The following is a 7,599-nucleotide window of genomic DNA, read 5'->3' on the forward strand; positions in this document are numbered from 1 at the left end:
TGAGAAGTTAGCACAGTGCCTGACAAGTACTCATGGGAGCTGTCATCCTCTGTAACCATCACGTGGCCTTGTAGTGTTCAGACTACCTGGCCTGGGGCTTGGCAAGGCTGTTTGCGGGTCAGCTGGTTTAGGCTCCCACTCTCTCCTCAATCAAACAGCGTCTCTGTTTGGTGTTTATTTATGGGTTTAAAAAAACCTAAGATTTCGTTTATAGTAGTTTCAAGCTTGTATGCATTTGTATAGATTTTATTAGAAGGAAGAGGGCTTAAGGCAACAACATTTTTGGCTGTGCGTGGTGGCTCATGCCTGTAATCCCAGCATTTTGGGAGGCTGAGGTGGGTGGATCAACTGAGGTCAGGAGTTCGAGACCAGCCTGAACAACATGGAGAAATCCGTCTCTACTAAAAAAATACAAAAAGTAGCCGGGCGTGGTGGGGGTGCATGCCTGTAATCCCAGCTACTCTGAGGCTGAGGCAGGAGAATCGCTTGAACCCGGTAGGCGGAGGTTGCAGTGAGCCCAGATCACGCCATTGCACTCCAGCCTGGGCAAGAAGAGTGAAACTCTGTCTCAAAAAAAAAAAAAAAAAAAAAAGAAAGAAAAGAAAAAAGAAAACAACATTTTTAAAAGGTCTCAGTGGGGGCATAGACTTCCATGTAACAAACGCTAATGTTGACCTTCTCTTGCTGCCTTTGTGCAAAGTATACATAGGAAGTACAGTCAGAGGTGACAAGGCTCAGTGTCTAGAACCGTGCTGCTTGGGCTTGCTTGCTGCCCTGCGGCCAGTTGAACTCTGGGTGTGAGGTCATGCCCATCCTGGATCTACAACCCCACTCCCTCTCCCAGGCCCCGTGTAACCAACACAAGGCAGTGCTAATGAGCAGGCTAGTGATGGGCCTCAAGCACCCCAATACCATCCAGGAAGATCTGAATGCCATCTGCGGCTGGGGCTGCGTGGGGACAGGGGCTGTGGCTGCCTTGGCTTGTCATGGCCCTACCACAGATGCACCCGTCCTGTGCTGCTTCACCAGCAGCCAGCTGTCCATGGCCCTGAGCCTGTCACACCATGCTTGCTACCTTATGCTGCTCTTGTGTGATAAAATTATCCCAAGATGGCGCTGCTGGATGTTAGTGCTGGAAAGGGGGCAGCACCTTTGTCCTGGGGGATTAGGAACTGACCAGATCCTTCCTGACTGACCCCCAGAACAAGTGGGGGTTGGTGCTGCGTTGAATGATGACCCCCCCCAAAATGTGTTTGCACTGGCTCAAAGAATACACAATGCAGGGGCGTAAAATGAAGACACATGAATCGTGTTATGTGGAGATTAGCTTGCAGCCGGGAAACAGGTGCCCCTCAGGTATCTCATCTTCCCCAGCAAGTGTGGAATAGTCCATGCCCATGGTGTGATCTGTCCTTCTTAACTTGTACACAACTCCAGGTTAGTTCTGAGTGAAGGACATGCAGATGAGATTTCTCAGGTCATTTGTATGTTTGACATTATGGCTGCTGCTTTTGCTGCCACTAGCCCTAGACCCAACCTGGCTTAAAGTCTACGCTTTAGGTAAAAAAGGTGGAGGGCTTCCTGTGTCCTGTGATGGGAAGTCAGAGATCTGTGGTAGGGCTGGGGGTTGGAGTGCACTTTAGTTTTGTGGCGGGATAAGAGCTGCAGTGATTTCATTAATTGTGATTGGCCTGGCCTGGTTATAGCTCCGGGTGAGGGGGAGGGAGTCATCAGTGGTGGTCCCCTAGACATCCAGGTGCCCAGCACTGGCCTGCCTGCCCTCAGGCACAGGAAAAGGCACAACCATAGGCCCTGACTTGCCTCCCTACTCCCTAATCCCCAGATGGGAATACTTGGAGGCTACAGTCTGAAAGTCTTTTTCTCCTATTTTAACCCCAGCTGCCTAACACATCGTGGAGATAGGATGGGTGAGGGGTTTTAGGGGAACCAGGGCAGAATCATGGATCCTTGGGGAAAGTTAAAGATACAGGAGTGGTTTTCACCTCTCTGTGGAGCCCAGCTCTCTACCTGGTCATTGCCACACAGCGCCTTCTACAGAGACTAGCTCTATGGTGATTGGGAATCCCAGCAGCCCCAGGCTGCTCCCTGTTCCCGGCTGCCTGTGCTCCTTCCCTTGCCTGCTGTCAGAGCCCACATGAAGGAGGAGGTTGCCACCCTGTGAGCCTGAGGGAGCTGTGTCTGACTGGGGCTTCTGCCCGGTGTATTGCAAAGAGCTACTTATGGGTATGGTCTGTCCAGATACCTTGTTTCAAGAAGAATGGGTGCAAGCTAGCAAGTGTAGCATCCCCACAACTGATAAATACATTTTTCTTGTTTTTAAACCATCACATCTTTATATCACATTAGAATAAAGTTTTTAAAACCTGCTGCTCCAGTTTCACCTGGGTGGTCTGTAACCCAATCTCGCAATCAAACTGGATTTGATTGTGAGTGCTGTTGTTAGAAATGTTACTAAGAGAGGAATATGTATAAATTAGATCAAATTTAAGGTTATTCTTACAATGCCACTTGAGTGGAAAGCAAGAGGGCAGAGTCACAGGCACTCAGCTGGGGTTTACCTACCTTCCAGTTACTAAACTCATGAGGGTGTGGAACAGGTGAACCCGTCATTGGTGACAAAAGGAAAAAGGCTGGAGTGAAGGCCAGGTCGGGGAGGGGTGCTAGGCTGTGGGGTTAAACCCTGGGCATGTTGGACCTGTGAGGTCCCTGAACATCTAACTAGCTGGGTACCTGCCTTTGTCACATCAGTTGAGGTAAAGGGATTGGGCAGCTCTCTCTAGAAGTCACACTGCTGGGAGAAGAGGAGTGTCTAAAATTTGCCATCCTACGGTAGGTTTTAGACCAACCTGGACTCTCTTAGAGAGCTAATGAGATGGGAGGAAGGCAGTCCCCCAGGTGAACCTGAGGGACAGAGCCTATGAAGTAAGAGGGAGTGTGTGGAGGTGGCCTGTCCCCATGAGAGGGGGAGTCTAAGGCTCATTACTCCTCGTGGCTGCTGCTCAGCCATCCCTCTGCAGAAGAGGCAGGTCCTCGGCTATATATATATAGTTCAATGCCTTTTGGAGTGTTTAGAGAGTCCTTCATGTTTTAGGCATTCTAAAAGCAACAACAACAACAACAACAACAAATTCCAATTCTAATGTCTGTAATTTCTCCCGGAGCCAACTGGAAAAAAGATGTCCTTCACCTCGAAGTCTTAAGGGACACCCAAGGATAGCCATCAGTGTCTTGGCCATTGAAGCTTCATGTATGCTCTCTGCCACCAATTTGATTTGCAGCCTCATGGTTGTGTTGTACTAAATATACTTTCCTCTAGCCTTGTCCACATATATAGGTGTGTGTGTATATATCGGTGTGTGTGTGTATGTGTGTGTGTGAATATATCTTAGCCTTTCTAAGATGAGCATATTGCCTGGGCGTGGTGGCTCACGCCTGTAATCCCAGCACTTTGGGAGGCTGAGGCAGGCGGATCACTTGAAGTCAGGAGTTCAAAACCAGCCTGGCCAACATGGCAAAACCCTGTCTCTACTAAAAATACAAAAAAGTTAGCCGGGGGTGGTGGCAGGCGCCTGTAATCCCAGCTACTCAGGAGGCTGAGGTAGGAGAATCGCTTGAACCTGGGAAGCGGAGGTTGGAATGAGCCGAGATCCAGCCACTGCACTCCAGCCTGGGTAACAGTGATACTCTGTCTCAAAAAAAAAAAAAAAAAAAGCACATTTGGGCAACATAATTCCTGCTTATCCGTTCCCAGCCCCCGCTGCCCCTCCATTTCTAACAGCCATCCCACGTTGTGGTCAGCAGTGTGGTACAGCATGCTGAGAGAGGAGCTCAGGGATGGGACAGGGGTCTTTCCTGCATTATCCAAATGATTAGAGAGTTGTTAAAAAAGGTGTCCAGTTGTTCTACTTTCTACTTTTAAATAGCGAATAAGATGCATTATACAAACAGACCCAAGTAAGGGAAAGAGCAAGTGCATTTCAAGGCTCAGCTCACTTCTTAATTAGCTGTGATACTCGGGGCGTGTGACTCCGCCTACAGGGGCCTGTTTCCCTGTCCATAAAGCGCACTAATGCTGGGGACGGTGGGTGTAGGGGAGGGTCCTGGAGCCTTATTCAATCTGTGGCGCCAGTGTAGGAACCGACCAGGGACGCAGTTGGGGAGGAGGGCATGGCTTCCGACGTTTGGCTGGGCCTTCGTCTCCGGCTCGGGCCGGAGCCTGGGATCCATCTCTACTCTTCCGCTTGTTGCCCCTCGGGAGCCCTCGGTGACTTTGTCACAGCCTCTGGTGCCGTGAGATCTGCAGGTACTGGAAGATGCATAGCTAAGATGCCAGGACATTCTGGAAACTGGGAAATGGTGAGTATGCGGGGTTGGGCATCCCAAGGTGGGAGAGTGGGCTGGTTGAAACCGGCGGAACCGGCCTCCCCACGGTCAGCTCCCGGGTCCGCCGACCTGATTCCCAGCTGGGGCAGCTCCGCCCTCAGCCCCTTCGGAGGGTGGGTGGGGGGCGCAAGATGGAGACTGGGCCAGCGAACTTTGACCCTTAGCGTCCCCTTCCCGCGCCGCGACCTGCCTGAGGCTCCCTGGGCAGCGCTGCACCGCATCCCCTTCTCTCTCCCAGATTGTTCATGGATGACAGGCGGGTTATCAGAGCAGAATCCCGACTCGGTGGGTGCGTGGGAGGAGCTGCGGCCAGTGGGGTCCCCAGTGTCTGCTGTTAAAATTTTTTTTTTTTTTTGAGATGAAGTCTCACTCTGTCACCCAGGCTGGAGTGGTGTGGCGCGATCTTGGCTCACTGCAACCTCCACTCCCAGGTTCAAGCAGGAGGACATTGTACAGTGCCTCCTGGGAAGGAGGACATTGAGTAATTTAATGGGCAGCATGGGGATGGGAGAATGTTTTGAGGGTTACCATGGTCTGACTTGACAGTTAAGTCAGACATGTTTGTGTTCCCATCAGCACTGCCACTCCCTGAGTTTGTCACTTTGGAAAAACTTTTTCACTTATTTCCACTTCAATTTTTCAATAACTGTGAATTATGTTTCGTCAGTAGAGCTGAAAATTTTTTTATAAAGTCAAAGACCATGAAGGGTGAATTTCAGAAAAATCTAGTCATATGTTTTATTTGTTAAAAATGCTTCTTTACCTTTATCTTCATCAGAGTGATTTTAGTAAGTAAGTTTCTGTTCTTTTTGGGTGGTGATTTCAAATAGAATTCCAAGGCATTGCTTTGGGAATGCTACAAGGGAAAAGAAATAGGAAAAATTTCTTTTTCATTATGGCTATGGGAAGTGAATACATTTCCACAAGAAAATATGAAAGATTAATTGATGAAGTGCATATATTTGTCAAAACATCAGCTCCCCTTTTTTGCAGGGTCTAAAATTTGTAACAGTGGATATCTCTGTTCTGTATTCTGTTGTCTAAATGTCCAAGTTTAATGTTAAATTTTATGAGATAGAACTTGGCACCTTCTGGAAATGTTCACATATGGTTTATTAAACTATTTATCATGAAAGTATGTAAGTGACATGTTTAATGTCTGAAGGAGATAGAGACTTCAGCTTTTCCTGTTGAAGTATAAAATTTAAGTGCCTTACTATTTCCTTACAATATTCTACAAACACGGTGTTTGAGTGATTTTGCTGTTTTCTTTAAACACTGGGCATTAGTTTTAAACTAACGTTAGGCAGAAAAGGGCTTTCTTTCATAAGGAGGAGCAAACTACTAGAAGGTCAGAAAAAAATGTGGGACGAGGAGGAAGGGATAAAACATGGTGAAATCAGGTCCTAGATCAGAGAATGTTTTACCTAGAAGTCAGCCTGTTCTTAAGAGGGACATAAGGAGGGGTTTTAAGGTTGGGTCGAAGTTTGGGGTCTGGGGAAGGAAAGAAACTTAAGAAAAGTTTGGTTCACAAGTATTTTGTTCTGTCCACTAGAGACAAACTTATTTGTTTATGAGACAAAAATAAAATAAAATAAAATAAAATAAAATAAAATAAATGGGAATTTAGAGAGTCTCTGGCTTTGGGATATCAAAAACAGGAAGGGTGTTTCTTAGCAGTAAGATGCTCTTGAAAAACACAAATGATGGGGGATTTCTTTAATCACAGCTGTTATCTACCTACCCCATCTTCTCTCACCACTTTTCCTTGCCTTGTACTTTTTTTTCATTTGGCTCTTCTTGATTTGTACCTTTTATAATAAACTGGTAAATGCAAGTATAGTATTTTGCTGAGTTCTGTGAATAGTTGTATCAAGTTATTGAACGTGAGAAGGAGGTTATGGGAGCCCCCAATTTATATGGGAACTCTCCCTTCCTCTGCCCCTCTAACAGGCCCCAGTGTATGTGGTTCCCCTTCCTGTGTCCATGTGTTCTTATTGTTCACCTCCCAATTATAAGTGAGAACATGCAGTGTTTGGTTTTGTGTTCCTGCATATTAGTTTGCTGAAGATAATGGCTTTCACCTCCATCCATGTTCCTGCAAAGAACATGATCTTGTTCCTTTTTATGGCTGCATCGTATTTCATAGTGTATAAAGCAATTGCAACTGAAGCAAAAATTGACAAATGAGATCTAAATAAACTAAAGAGCTTCTGCACAGCAACAGAAACTATCATCAGGATGAACAAACAACCTAGAGAATGGGAGAAAATTTTTGCTATCTACCAGGAACTTAAACAAATTTATAGGAAACAAACAACCTCATTAAAAAGTGGGCAAAGAACATGGAGAGACACTTTTCAGAAGAAGACATTTAAGTGGCCAACACACGTGAAAAAATAGTTCAACATCAGTGATTATTAGTGAAATGCAAATCAAAACTGCAATGAGATAACATCTCATGCCAGTCAAAATGGCTGTTATTAAGAAGTCAAGAAACAGCAGGTGTTGGTGAGGCTGTGGAGAAATAGGAATGCTTTTACACTGTTGATGGGAATGTAAATAAATTCAACCATTGTGGAAGAGAGTGTAGCTATTCCTCAAAGACCTAGAACAAGAAATAACATTTGACCCAGTGATCCCATTACTGGGTATATACCCAAAGAATATAAATGATTCTATTATAAAGATACATGCATGTGTATGTTCATTTAGGACTATTCACAATAGCAAAGACATGGAATCAACCCAAATGCCTATCAGTGATAGACTGAACAAAGAAAATGCGGTACCATTTCATTTTTTATTTGATTGCTGTAGCTTGACTTCTTAGTACTATGTTGAACAGAAGTGGTGAGATTTGATATGCTTGTCTTCTTTCTGATACTAGAGGAATAATTTGTTGCATTTCTCTCTTGAGTATAATGGCATCTGAGGCCTTAATATATGGCCTTTATTGTGTTATAATGCGTGCTTTTATATGTACGTTGTTGGGAGTTTTTATCATAGAAGTGTGTTAAGTTTTGTCAAATGCTTTTAATAATTTTTTTGAGATAATTATATAATTTTCATTAGTCATTTTGTTATTGTAGTATATTATTTTTAATGATTTGTGTATGTTGAAACATTCTTGCACCCTGGGGATGAGTCCCACTTGATCATAGTGTATTTTAATATGTTTTATTAAATATGTTT

The sequence above is a fragment of the Piliocolobus tephrosceles genome, chromosome 8, assembly GCF_002776525.5.
Source record: "Piliocolobus tephrosceles isolate RC106 chromosome 8, ASM277652v3, whole genome shotgun sequence".
Lineage (NCBI taxonomy): Eukaryota > Metazoa > Chordata > Mammalia > Primates > Cercopithecidae > Piliocolobus > Piliocolobus tephrosceles.